Raw genomic sequence first — 13,899 nt, 5'->3', positions numbered from 1 at the left:
AGCCCATCCACTTGGAATGGTCTTCTTATCAAATGGTTCGTTTTGGGACAATTACGAACATGGTGCTTTGAGTCTGCTTCCAGAGCACCTCATATGCATTTGGGCGATGCAATATGCCCCAAGTTTAACAGGTAAAGTGGGAACTTACCGTGTCCACTATTTGCGTCAAATAGTAGTTCGTATTGAAACTATTTTTGACCCGAGGAAAGTATTTCTTAGTTATTTTACCTTTCTCACTTACATCCCACGACTCCTGCCACCTTTGAGTCGTCACCTCGTTAAGCCACCTTTTAATCACCAACTTTGTTGGCTTCATTTCCTTCTCCCCTGGAATTTCGGTTGCTGACTTTGAAAGAAAGTTAGCCCTTTCATTCCCTGCACACCCAGTGTGCGACTTTATCCAAGTAAAAGTGGCCTGCGTCACCATCCGTTTCAAAACCTTATGGATTTTATGGCATAGGCCATGACTGTTTTTATGATTGCTTATTGCGTTAATAGCAAAAAGACAATCCGTAAAAACCGTTGCACCATCACCAGGACGTTGACCTTGCGTCCTTAACTAGCAAATACTCTCATGTATTGCTAAGAGCTCGAGAGAAAACGCATCCACCTTACCATTAATGCGAGTAACCTCGTTATACTATTCTACACCATCCCTGTACACAGCAAATGCCACCCCAGCACCGCTACTGGACAACGAACTGTCAGTAAACACCTCTACCCCATTACCATTGGGTAGTTGCTCTTTGATGTTTATAATACCCATGACCACTAGGTGGTCGTCCCATGGGTCGCCTGGGTAGAGGTAGTTACCACCTCGTAACTCCACCTCACAGTGGTTGCTGTCCTCCCTGAAAGAGAAGGACGTGAAAACAGCAGCTTCCTGACTCACCACCAGGTCTAACGGTTGTATACCAGCAAGGACCCTCAGCGCATCGCTCGAGACAGTCCGGTAGGCACAAGTAATACGAAGTGCAGCAATTCTCGTGGGGACAGGGGTAGGGACACCCGTAGCGGAAGTATTCCGACCACCCGTTGGGGGATTGGTGGTCGTCCTCAAACAGCCATCCACAAACTCTGCCTACCAGACGCTTGGGATAACAGGAGTGAGCCACTACTCCCGGCCACGTTTGGGGCATAGCCAACTAAATTATACAAAGCCCGTGCGCGCTCAAATTTTCCCTATTTATTTTGGACCTTTTAAGGACGCCAACGATTTCCGCTTGAGTGCGCTGCTAGTTATCCCAATAACCTCACGGCGTCTGCTGCACTTCCTAAAACGCGGTTCATGGAGTTAAACGCGAGGTTAAACGAGCATTGATTGAAGCATCGACAAACTACTAGTAGTTTGTCGATGATTGAAGGATCACAATTTTTTAAGTAAGTGTAAATTACTATAATTGATATGATTGTAAATGGCAATCATTGATATGTGAGATTGCATGTTTCTTTATGATTATACAAATAGTTTGTTTGATTATTAGTATATTAGAAAGAAGCATGAAAAAAAGTTAGGCCTAATATCATAGCCAACTAAATTATAGTGTATTTTTAAAATTAAAAATGTAAAACTATTTTAAAATTAAAAATGTAAACTTAGTTCCTATTTTGCTAAAGTAACAGTTTTTAAAATTAAAATGTAAACTTAGTTCCTATTTTGTAAAATGTAAAAGTATTTTATAATTAAAAATATAAAAGTATTTTTAAATGAAATTTGTAATTTAATATTTAATAATTTGAAATTTTATAGTTTATCCCTTACTCGGGGACAAGTAGCTGCGCCATCTATCGGGAGGAAAACTAACTAGTAGAATATTTCTTAATGCCGCCCCTACTTTGGGGAGCGCGCACGGGCTTTCTATAATTTAGTTGGCTATGTTTGGGGCTTCCTTTGTAAACAACTATCTGAAAATTCAAATCGCAACCGCTAAAACCGTTAAATATGTTTCCCGACAGATGGTGAAATTTCAAAAATCAATTTCCAGTGTATGACGTTTGAATCACCAGGATAAAAATTATTTACCTGGCAACGCTGCTGAACGCGTTAAAAAAAATTGGTCTTTATAGGGAAATTTTAAAGATATGGACCGTCCCTGTTGTTAATTAGTCCATGTTTATTCTAACCTTTTACAGTCTGTACGAAATAGTTGGAGCAATAGGTCTTCGAGAATAAAATTATAACGCGAAACTCAGACTTAATAGGTCTTAGAGTCAAAAACAATTGGAATTAAAATAGCGAAAATTGCCAATGGAAAAGCGGTTTCGCCCTATTGGAAGTTGATCAGCACGACGCAGATAATCTCGCTGGCGACTACTGTAACTAGAACCATAGAGAAAGAAAGAAGGGGAGAGATGGTGAAGGGGAATTTCCATATAATTCCCCTTTTCACGAAGTGGCTCTTCTCGTCATATGGCTACCATGGTTACCGACTGAATCATGTACAATAATGCGCATCGTTGTGCGCAACAACGTCACAGTCAAGAGAGAGCTTTCTCTGTTCGTTACTTCGTTTGCGTTTTTGGCAAAGGCTAAGGCTAAGGCTTACTTAAGTTCGGTAGAATCGGTAAATTTAATATAGAACTAAAAATAAGTTATAATTTTAGGACTAGTTCATAATTTAAGTGCAATAAAAATGGTGGCTACTAAGAACTGTTGTTATCTTGGCTGTCGAAATTACTCTAGAAGTTCCGATACAGGTGTTGTGAAAGGTGCAAATTTTTACCCATTTCCTAAAAAAAGACCAAATTAGAAAAATGTAGAAAATGACAGAGCTATTGTTAGAGTTAATTTAACTCACGTGGATCAGCATCATAATGTTTGTAATGGTATTAATTGAATCCCTTTAGGCTATATTTAAAAATAGCATCTTTTGTTTTTATGGTTTTTGTTTATTTTTTGGTGTATTATTTGTCAAGGATTACAGTAATGAAAAAAGTTTTAACCACAATTTAGTATTTAGAAAGATATGATAAATATAAAATTGTTAATTGCCATCAATTTTTACATCGTAAAATACGATATATTTCGAGATTTTTGTAAGTGTTGGATGAGGTAGGACTGATGACGAATTAGATTTAACTTAAAAATTCCCTTTCTTGACTAGTGTTGCTATTGCAATTTTTATAGCAGCACTTTTTGTAGTAAACCATTTTATTTAAAATAGGCACGTGGCAGAACCACAGTTGTCTCTTCACTGTGGGAAAGTTTCAAATTCCCACTTATTATGACGTCACGCAGTCTCATGCGCAACGGTGATGAGCGTTAGTGTACGAGCTTCTCTCTACCGTCGAGTTTACGTCGCCCCCTTTCTAAATATATCTCCCCTTCCTTCTTTCTCTATGCATGAATGAAAAGAGAAGCTAACCCTCAGCATTAAAAATTTGAACACCCATTGCATAGCAACGGAAAACCAAGTCCGGGGATAATGGTGGAGAAAGAAATGTAAGATAAGTTAAAGTTAATAAAAACAACCTATGTACTATAATTCCGTTACATAACGTGAAAAGGGCATCTGTTACGGGGGTTTGGCGTGACTTGGAAGTTGGAAGCCAGTTAATAAGAAGTTAGAGTAAAATAATAAGTCCACATATTGAATAATAATTACTTTTATTAAAAGGAGACGACTAGTTTCGCCATACCCGTTCGACGAAGCCCCCGAACGGGTAGGGCGAAACTAGTCGTCTCCTTTTAATAAAAGTAATTATTATACAATATGTGGATTTATTAGTTTACTCTATTTACATGTATAAGTGCTGTCAATATTTATATTATTAATAAGAAGTTGAAACATTAGGCGCTAGAGCAGCGATCCAAATTAAATTATTAACATAATTGTAGCGAGAAAAGGAAATTTAGAGAAAGTTTTCATAAACAGTTAGCTTTTAGTTTTATCGAAATAACTTTTACTAAATCAAATCGTAACTTATAATTTAAAGTATTGATTTGATATAATGTTCAGGAGAGTTAGCGAATCCAATAAATAAACCGGTAAAAATGAATTAATATGTTGCATTAACCGCTTTCGTACACTCTAAAAAAGGGTTTGGTCAAGTTTGACCCAAATTGAGTCAAATTTATCCCAGAAGCTGGGTACGTATTCCTCCAATCCAAACATTTGGGTAAAAGTCAAAACCGCCCACTTTGGTTCAAAATTTCCAATAATAACCCAGCCTTGAGTCAAATATAAATTACCCAAGAATTGGGTACTATAAATAACCCGGTTAGATCTCAAAATGTTCCAAATTTTGAATTAAAAATTTACATAAACTAACCCAAAAGTTGAGTAACTGAAGCTGCCTATTTGTTAAGGTAGATTAAATAAATAGTCCCATGAGGAAAGTGGGGGTCACAAATTAGCATATTTATCTGGCAGCTCTACACTTGGAAGGAACATCCGTTTCGTACCTTCTCCTCATCTTTCTTGTCACTGTTATCAGCCTCACTTTCTCATCTGTGAGAATCTTCTGACTATTATGTTGGCGGAAAAAATATTAACTGACCCAACATAAACAAATGGGTTGAAATTTTCAGTATTTCAAAATAAAAATTTAATATTCTGGAACCAGTTGTAGCCCATATGGGTTATTTTGACCTTGAAAGCTCAAGTGACTTTCAAATTTAGCCGAGATATTTTACAGTGATTTTCATTTTGAACGAAGTTAGATCGGATATAAGGCTGAGACGTTTTTGCAAATTTACAGAAATAATTAACAAACTCAAGTTTGATAAATTTTACCAAAATGTTTTACCGAACCTTTTTAGAATGTAGAACCTATGCTCTAATAATGGTAATTATGGTACTTAAATCATAATATAAGGTTTTCAATTTCCGAAGGGTCCATAGTATGTTACAAGATTGGTAGTGCGAGATTTCACGTAGGCAGTGTGTAAGAATTTATAGCCCGGTGTACCTAGTAACAGAGAACATACCACCGGAGGCCTATCATCATAGTGCCCTACGCCAGCGTTCCCCTAGCCCGGACAGGTGACAAATCCAGCATGGGTAGCAGAACCCTACTACTGATGGTCTCACGTTTGACGCAAGCCACTCAACCCAGCAGAAGGTGCATCAATGGGTGGACCAATCCCCACTTCGCACACAGCAGTGGGATTTAGAATGGATGCTATAGCAACTCCAGCCGACACCCTACCTATGAATTTAAGGAGCCAAACCATTTGGAAAGAGCTCCTAAAGGGGAACGACGAGCACACAGCAGCCCAAGTAACCCGGCACAGCTGGCACCGGAGATCCCGGTGGGCTCCAAAAGGCCGGGAAACAAGTCCGCCGTGCCCGCATATGGAGGCTCGCCGCCCCACAGCAGGCTACCCAATCCGCCGAGGCGGCCAGTTTGCCTGGACCCTCTCCGTTAGCCTGAACCGAAGTTCAGTATCCAGCCCAAACCTGACCGAAGTCGGAGGTGGAGATAGGACCAGTTGATCAGAGCTAACATCTCCCAGTGCGCCACCGCCCTTATGGGTTACAAGAGCCGGACCCCGACTCCCCGGTAAAGCCACCAGTTATTGCACACTCTAACCCATTTAGGGCCATTTCACGTAGGCAGGAGGTAATCAGGGCTACTAATTTTTAGTTAAAATTGCTCAAAGGATAAGGTACGATAATGTTCGCGTTGTTTTTAAAAACTTGGCCAGTCACGCCAATCGACCTTCATTTATCCGCAACTACCTTCTTAACATAGAATTAATTTAAACTGATATCTTTTGCGCATAGCGCCTTTAGGATTCTGTTAAAATCCAGGACGCATAATCTTTAGGATGTCTACCGAAATTATAGCTGGTTTCTGTGGATTTTAAAACGCTGGGAACGGACCTGTAGTTATAATTTCATCTTGGATTAATTAAACACTGGGATATACCACTCCAGCAGAAGAGATTGTTATTAGAGAAAGGGATTATCATGCAGCGATTCAGAAAATCAGTCTGTAATCTTATCTCAATCGTTGGATGGTAACCACCAAGATTTTCTCTATCTGCTTCCCCCTTTCCTCCGTCACCAATTGGCAGAATTTTTTATCGCTTCCATATATCTTATCTCAATCGCGGGATGTTAATCGCCAAGATTTTTTCTGCTTCTCCCCTCCACCCTCCCCAATCGAAAGAATTTGTTATTGCTTCCAAGCGCTATAATTGTCAATCGCAAGATTTTTTTCTGCTTCTACCACCTCCGTCCCCAATCGCCAGAATATGTTATCGCTTCCATATATCTTATCTCAATCGCTGGATGGTAATCACCAAGATTTTCCCCCTCACCAATCGCCAGAATTTGTTATCGCTTCCATATCTTATCTCAATCGCTGGATGGTAATCACCAAGATTTTCTCTCTCTGCTTCCCCCCTTTTCCCCCTCACCAATCGCCAGAATTTGTTATCGCTTCCATATATTTTATCTCAATCGCTGGATGGTAATCACCAAGATTTTCTCTCTCTGCTTCCCCCTTTTCCCCCTCACCAATCGCCAGAATTTGTTATCGCTTCCATATATTTTATCTCAAACGCGGGATGTTAATCGCCTAGATTTTCTCTCTCTGATTCCCCGCTTTCCCCCTCCCCAATCACCAGAATTTGTTATCGCTTCCATTCACTATAATATTCAAACTCCAGAATTAGTTTTCCTCGCGCAGATTTTTGGAGAATAGATTTTACCCCTTTGCTTTCCCCAATCGCCAGAATTTGTTATCGCTAGCCAATCTCTATATTTTCCTAGTTAGGGTTCCCTCTCCGAAATACTTCATGTACCCAAAATTGGACCGCAATTTTGTTTTGGGGAATCTCTATGGGAGTTTAACATTATTATTATTATTATTATTTATTAACCCGTTTAAATCGTAATTTATCTATAGTAATTAATTCGATCTTCTTAAGGGATATAAACAATTTCAATTAAAGGGTTGAAACTACTTTCTGCACGCGGAACTTGTATAAATAATTTAAATTCAAAGTTCTACCTTACATATTTGTAGCGTCTAACAGCAGTAGCGTCAAACAGCAGTTACGTCTCACATATGAGGGACGGTCACAGACGTAGTCTTCCTCTTCAGATACAAGCCAGATGCATTTTTCAACAACGGTAGTTGCTCTTAGCGTAGGTGGAATGTCCCATTCTTGTGAGAGGTACTTTTTTCTCCGAGGGTGAATTATTCCTCGATGGACAGCGTGGGAAGAATATGGCATGTTCAAGTTCTGGTAAGTCTCTTGATTCCCAGTGTTCTAAGATTCCGTGGCACTTGTAACATCGCTGAATATAGTAGAATCCAGCCTCCGCTAGTTTTTCTTTGGTGACATGTGGGTTTTTCCAGTGACGAAACGTTTCAAGTCGATACGCTTCGATTTCCATGGCTGTTCTAGACAAAATATTTTCTATAGTTTCAAATGATACATTATCCAATTCAACATGCTAAGCCTAATTTTCTCAATATGGTTTTAACTGGTTAGGGCTAAATTTCTAGGCTAAAATTTCTCAATTAAACCGCTTTTTCAATTTACAAATTGTTTTAAAAAATAGTCTACTACAAAAAAATAGTAACTTATTTTTTACGCTAATCTTAGCCCTTCAGGACCTAATTTAGACCTATTTTGGTATGTCTAATACGTTAAAATACATTTCCAAAACCTAAAAGAACGCCTAAAAAATTCATTTTCAATAATACATTTCCAGTACATAAAATAACACCTACAAATTTCATTTTAAATAATTTTTGAAAATATAAACTTACTTTTTATCTTCTACGGTCGGAAATCCTTAAGCCTATGCCGTAAAATAGAGTCAACGAACGGCTGAAAGTGGAGCAAAAAGCTGCAGGACCTTCCACGATAAGGCCCTAGGACTGAAAGAACAATATATGACGTTAATATAAGGCTATTGAGATTAAAACCTCTTGAGATATCGAAACTGCTACTGAAACTGAAACTGAAACTCACTTCTCATTGATTGATGACTACACTGACCTCATTTCTTAAGTACCAGTGTGGAAAAAAAACCAGGTGCTATATCAGGATGACCCCTAACGTAATTTTTCGAACTAATAATCGTGTCGAAAAACCCACGGAAAAATGAACGAGTCACGTGAGAATCGGTACGTCATGAGAAATCCGGTGACGCTTTCCTCACTTGAACCTTTTTTATCGATATATTTTATTTACGGATTATTTCAAATTCTAGATGACGCAGTGAATGTGATTATGGTTACCCCCTATCGAGAATTTTTGGTACTATGAAATTCTACGTGTAAAAAAATATTACACGGGAATTTTTTATATATTATTCTTATCATAAGTGGTGATGATAACGTTCATTACCAATAAATCGCTAAGAAATGTACTTATTTGGAAATAAATCCACTTACTTAAAAAAACACTTATTTTTCAATCAAAAACATTTTAGTTACGAAGTGTTTTCGGAATTAGTATAAAAACAGACTCCGACATCCAAATTTATTAATTCTTTTGTCATAGAAGATTAGTTGTAGTTTAACCTATTTATTAAACCATGGAAAACAAAGTTGAGATGAGTATAACGAAAACAATACCAAGATTTTCTATTAAAAACGTTAGAATACTGGGTAGGATTTTTTCATTTCATTCATTGCATATAATGCTGATCAACTACCATAATTGGTATTGCCAAACTATTGTTCCAAATGAGAAGGAATGATACATTTATGTTCACTTAGCTAGCTTCGCCAACATAGGGACTATTTTTTACCAATTTGGGAGTCTTATCGAAGAACTAAATTAAGGTAAGTCCATTTATTATTAATAAGTTTAATCTCAATCTACATTGTAGCTTATTTCATTATTTGTCCATTTACTTTGCAGATCGAAAGACGCATGGTTGGTGCAACGCTGGAAGAAGAAGTAGTTATGAAAGTCCTGTCATTTTTGAAGGACGAATCAACTCGGCCTTCTATAGTTGATCATCTTATTTCAGTCATCTTCAACATCCAACGATACGTCTATCATTCAAAAACGAAAAAGATCCCTTCACAACGAAGTTAACCTACTATCCAAAAAAATAAAGAACAATGTTTAAAACCAATAAAAAGGTTTCTTATAGTTAATTCCCAAAATTTGCTTGCTATTAGTTTATCGAAAAATCTCACTAGTGTTTTTGTCTTTTCGTCTAACAAAGTTGAATGTATATAATGAAATAAATTACCAATATTTAAAAAAAAATATATGTTTATAATTTCATAATAATAGACCAGCTAGAATTAAAAGGTTTTAACTAATTTTGAAAATTAATACTTTCATATGCTACTGTTGATAATAATAAATACTTAGTGCGTAGTAAGATTTTAAAACGAAAAAATTAAATACAATAGATCATTTTTTATTTCTTAGTTAAAAACTTCTTGGCTGGTTTTTTTTCACCAAACGATATACAAATCTTCTATGTAATCGACCTCCTCTGGAGCGTCCCAATTTTTATTTTCAAAAATGAGCATTGTTCATATTCTCCATTCCGATTCATCCCGATGCTACAAGAAAGAAAAGGATAAAATCCTTAGCGTTTAGGTCAATGTAATAAAAGATATTCGTTTTTTTAATTTTTCTATATTGTTTAAAATAAATTTCTAATAAAGTATGGAAAATGGAGAAATTCAAGCATATATATATTTGGATTATACTCTTTGGTCCAACTATAAAAGAAAGAAAATTATGATTAAATTATCTTACTCTGCATCGATGAAAAATTCAAGAGATTATTGAAAAAAATGGTAAAAATAAATTAACAAAATTCAATTCTTACCTTGAAAAAACCATTTCGGAAGACTTTTTTTAAAACTTTGTTATCCTTTTTTAATAAGAATCGTATTATGAATTATTCATTTTCATTTCAGGGGTATTTCAACATAAGCAACATGCATCCTCGATAGTTAAGAAACCGTAAAAGCACGGGAAAAGTCTTTTAAATAAAATATAGTTGTAAATAATCTATCTTCATAAAAAGAGTATTCCAAAGTTTAGAAATAATTGTTTGTTTTAAAGTTCTGTTACTATAAACAGAATTTCTATTATCATTACTTCTCCTTGATTATAAATTTCCCCGCCGATTATAATCAAGTTTCGTAGACTTAAATTAAATTCCTGTACGTCAAGGCTAGTAAAATATATTCGATACTCACAGGTTTTTACCGGTTCATTTTAAGTGAGGTTTTGAAATAAAACGGTAATCTATTTTTGACCCATTTACGGCTGTAGAAGTGTTTCAACAAAAAGATATGAAAATATTGAGGGTTAATTAATTGTGGGAAATTAGAAGAATTATTTTTCCACCAATGCAGTGCATTTTCCGTAGGAGGTAATCGTTTTTGCTTAATATATTGCATAATTTCATGAAAGAGTAAAATTATTTATTAATTTCCGTAAAATAGAGCTTCAACTAGAAATCGAATCACTGACATCTCTCGGTGTTTGATCTATTTCCACTTCATTCTCACTATCGGTATTGTGAACTTCTGATAATAAATCCAGCAAGCCACTTCCACGACTAGTGCTTGGTTCACTTTAAATTCTTGTTTTTTTTTCTGGGAAGTTCTAACAAACCTTCACTGGATACAATAAATTTATCGAGTGCCGCTATGGACGTTTCCTTTGTAGAAGCTTGTTCATATAGCTTCGTTTTATATCTCGGATCCAATAGGGTAGCAACATAATAAATTCTAGTATTTAAAATAAAGTTTTGAAGCGTATAACTCATTATAGTTTTTAGCTTAAAAAACTAACTCTTCCTGCTCAAGAAACGAAAAGCGTTTTTTCAAATCATCTCTAAGTGTGTCCATAAATCTAATTATTCCAGTCTCAGGTTCTTGCGTTTTTTCAACCTTTTTTTAGGCACTTCGTATAAGGTATCACGTCCGCGAGTGTTGAATTAGAACAACTTAACTAGAAATCCATAAGCATGTTTTATAATTTTTTATACCACCAGTGTAGATAATATTATACTACGTTAACAGTAGCCTCTTTAAAAGGTTTAAGTGCAGCAACCAGTTTTGGGGCGATATTCCATTGAATATTCCAGTCCGTAATCCCTTCTTCGGCAGCATATAAAATAACGCTTTCCTTAAATTCCAAAACTCTGGACAACATGTCATATGTGGAATTCCACCGCGTTGGTGACTCCTGTTGAGTTTAAATATTCGTAAGACTTCCTTTACACTAGGATAAACGTACCCAATCCGCGTATAGAGGACTCAGTTTTTAATTCCACTTGGTAAATGCACTCACGTATCGCGTACGTGTATTCACTTATCCATCGTGCGAAAGAAACTTAGTTGTAGAACACTTACTTGAATCATTTTTAATGGCGTGCATGAAGGATTTTTATCTGTCTGAATGTTCGCAAATTTTTACGGGCAGGATCACTACGATGGAAAAGCCCCACAATCTTCCTACAAGTTGATAGCAAATTTTGGAATGATTCTTGAGCGCTTAGGGCTAAAGAAAAAAACTCTTTTAAACTATAACTTTGGAAAATAGTCCGACGGTGTTACACCCCAGATTGAATCTGGGTTAGGGGAGCCAAATTGCACCGACGAATATCTAATCTTTTTTAAATAGAAATTCAAAGAATGAAGCTAAAAATTTAGCTAACACTTCAGTATTCAGTTATTCACAAATAAAATTATCAAAATAAATTTTTTGGAATGTTTGGTGAGAAATGAGATTCGTTTATCGGTTTGGCTGCTCGACCCTACGCCAGACGGGACCAAGTACTTTATTACCATTTTTTACGATCAAATTTAAAGTGTGAGCTGCACATTCGGTACTAGAAACTTCCACGTCCCGCATAGCTTTTGAAATATTCGCTGCATTATCTCGCAATACAACATGTACCTGCAAGATGAGCAGGTATGTCTCTCTATACCAAGCGGCTGGGCATGTAAAATATACTTGTTCCGTTGAAAATCATTCGTAATACAATGGGCAGTCAAGCTAAAAAATGAAAAGTCCTTAAAACTGCTGGTTTCAATAGAAAGTTATAGTTTAAAAAAAACCTGTAAAGGGACTCCGTCTGATTTGACCAAATGTCAGTTGTAAAGGATATTCCATTATTGACTGAATCTTGAAGTAATGCTCTACTTTTCCTTTACCGTATTGTACCGTTCAAAAAATTTGTTTTTATAAAATGTACGTGATTTTAATTTATATAACGGTACTGTCTAATTGGAAAAGAAAATGAGAGCACATAAATATATTTTAGGAAACAATTCAATTTTAGCAATAAGCCAAGTATCAGTGGCTTACTTCTTGCATAAGTCTTTTAAAACCATGATCCTCCACGTGACTAAACGGCAAATCATCCAACGCTATCATTTCAATTATTTTATTGTCAATTTTAATAACTTTCTGGTCACTTTGGTTCCATTTTGGTTTCTAATTAATTGTTTAAATAATGAAAGTATAAGTGTCTAACTTACTAAAGCACTTAAGTTCAAATTGGGGTGAATTACCGGAGCAAATGGAGATTCAATTGTACTTTGTCTTGTCATGTCTCTCTTGGCCTTATGGCGAGTAGTTTTATTTGACTCTGAGGAAAACCAAATTATTTTAGAAAGAAAACAGCGCGCAGGGTCACTTGATCAAAAAAATAATAGAACTCAGGGGCTCGTCTGCCAAAATATTAATAAATAAATTAACCGAAATAGACACGGCACGGTAGAAATCATACGCGGTTGCTAATAACAGTCAACAGCCACGCGAGGAAATCAGACGACTGAGACGAGGAAACAACCTTTAGAAAATAGAAATATCGAGGGGTCACGTGAATTCCCGCTACTACTGGCGGTGCGATCACATTTAGACCTGTACCGCGAAAAGAGGGGATAGACAAAAAGATGTTAAGAGGAGACTGGTGAGATACAGATGGGACACGGGAATTTCCCGCTATAGCCCTGCAGTTTATTTTATTTACTTTTTCAAACGCTGCTGTTGAACACTGGATAGGGTTTTGTACAAATACAAAAAAATAAAACTAAAATTTATTTGCTTAGTGTACCTAACAAACTCGAGACAGTAACCTCGTGTAATAATATTTGGGCCACGTACCCCAGCGCACCTAGATAAAAGATTAAAATTGTTCAATGATGACCGAGACTCAATCAGCTCCCGGTTAAGAACGTAAATTCATATTACGGGAATGCCATCTCTAGATTCACATTAATTATCAAAACTCTCTGAGCTCTCGAAATTGTAATCTGCTAAACAGTAGTTCTAGTTCAATTAGTGACTAATTACTAATAACAAAATACTTAGCTACTACTCTAGTGTATTTTTACCAAACCTAGTCGCCGTGACAAGGTGGGTAAGGCTTATTAAAAATCGTAAGTCGTAAGTCGTAATGGAGTTGTATAAAAAATAAGCAATTGTAAGTTAATCAGCGCCCTAGTTATTTAGTTAATAAACGAGCTTATGGGTAACTACTAACTAGGGACTATCAATTTATTTATTACTTTGCCTTGTATGTTAAAATAACTAACCTTCTAGTTTCTTTTGGGCTTCCAGTCTATTACATTTTTGTTGAAATTCGGCTTTTTTATCACTATGCTTATTTTCTAAGTGTTTTTTAAGTTGGAGGTACTAGCACCACCTGTTCTGGAGAGCTTAATTTTGCAAATATTGCACTTGACTTTGTTATCATCAGTAACGTCAAAATAATCCCAAATCGGACTGGTGAGCTTCCTACTTTTTCTAGACATCTGTAAAATCAAAATCTAATAAAATTCATCACAATTTCCAATTTTACCATAAACATTTATAATGTATCAACTAGTTACCTCGTAGAGATAAAAACCGTCCAGTTCCTGGTGAAAATTACATGGCTTTTAAGCCTATTATAAATGAATGTTTAGGTTTACAAGGTTTAGCACCTTCCACTTTTA

The sequence above is a fragment of the Leiobunum rupestre genome, chromosome 1, assembly GCF_980474605.1.
Source record: "Leiobunum rupestre chromosome 1, qqLeiRupe1.1.hap1, whole genome shotgun sequence".
Taxonomy (NCBI): Eukaryota; Metazoa; Arthropoda; class Arachnida; order Opiliones; family Sclerosomatidae; genus Leiobunum; species Leiobunum rupestre.
The sequence above is the reverse complement of the archived record's forward strand: the minus strand, read 5'-3'. Positions refer to the sequence as shown.